Below are 1,666 nucleotides of genomic sequence, written 5' to 3'. Positions count from 1 at the left end.
GCATAGGACCATTTTCCCGAGAGGATTAAAAGTAGCCATTGATGATGGTGATGCCCTACATACAGCTTGCCATGGAAAGGAGTAAGAAGGATTGGATGAAAGTAGTACGAAAGTAGAGATTCGAAAGGATTCTAGCATCTCCACACGCCTATCTGAAATTCCCACTATTAATTTACATAAGTATTTCTATCCTTTTTTATTTTATTTATCTTTTAATTATCTAATCCAATTACATTTGACTATATGAATCCACTTAACTGAGATTTACAAGGTGACCATAGCTTGCTTCATACCAACAATCTCTATGGGATCGACCCTTACTCACGTAAGGTATTACTTGGATGACCCAGTACACTTGCTGGTTAAGTTGAACGGAGTTGTGAGCTTCTCTAACAGTGCCTAGAACTCTTTTATCACAATTTCGTCCACCAAGCTTTTGGCGCCGTTGCCGGGGATTGTTCGTGTATGGACAATTGACGGTTCATCTTGTTGCTCAGATTAGGTAATTTTCTTTTCAAAAATCTTTTTCAAAATTTTCTTTTCTTTTTCGTTTTTCCAAAAATATTTTCGAAAAAAAAAATAATAAAAATCCAAAAAAATTAATAAAATCATAAGTTCAAAAATATTTTGTGTTTCTTGTTTGAGTCTTGAGTCAATTTTTAAACGCCAAGTACATGCTGCTGTCTGGAGTTAAACGCCAGAAAAACGTCATGATCCGGAGTTAAACACCCAAAACACGTTATAACTTGGAGTTCAACTCCAAGAAAAGCCTCAGCTCGTGGATAGATCAAGCTCAGCCCAAGCATACACCAAGTGAGCCCCGGAAGTGGATTTATGCATCAATTACTTACTCATGTAAACCCTAGTAGCTAGTCTAGTATAAATAGGATAAGTTACTATTGTATTAGACATCTTTTGACAGTTTAATCTTTGACTGTTTAGTCTTTGATAATTCGGTCCTTTGATCACTCAAGGGGGCTGGCCATTCGGCCATGCCTGAACCTTTTACTTATGTATTTTCTGACAACCACTTCCGTTCTACTCTAGGCCGGGCGCATATCTCTTAGATTCCCCAACAGAATCTTCGTGGTATAAGCTAGATAGATGGCTGCATTCATGAGGATCCGGAAAGTCTAAACCTTGTCTATGGTATTCCGAGTAGGATCCTGGGATTGAATGACTGTGACGAGCTTCAAACTCCTGAAGGTTGGGCGTGATGACAAACGCAAAAGAATCAAGGGATTCTATTCCAACCTGATTGAGAACCGACAGATGATTAGCCGTGTTGTGACAGAGCATAGGAACGTTTTCACTGAGAGGATGGGATGTAGCCATTGACAATGGTGATGCCCTACATACAGCTTGCCATGGAAAGGAGTAGGAAGGATTGGATGAATGTAATAAGAAAGTAGAGATTCGAGAGGAGCACAACATCTCCATATGCTTATCTGAAATTCCCACAATTAATTCACATAAGTATTTCTATCCCTTTTTATTTTCTATTTATTATTAATTTTCGAACTCATCATAAACCAATTTAATCTGCCTAACTGAGATTTACAAGGAGACCATAGCTTGCTTCATACCAACAATCTCCGTGGGATCGACCCTTACTCACGTAAGGTATTACTTGGACGACCCAGTACACTTGCTGGTTAGTTGAACG

This window comes from Arachis duranensis, chromosome 5 (assembly GCF_000817695.3).
Source record: "Arachis duranensis cultivar V14167 chromosome 5, aradu.V14167.gnm2.J7QH, whole genome shotgun sequence".
In the NCBI taxonomy this organism is placed as follows: Eukaryota; Viridiplantae; Streptophyta; class Magnoliopsida; order Fabales; family Fabaceae; genus Arachis; species Arachis duranensis.
Note: the sequence above shows the minus strand (reverse complement) of the source record.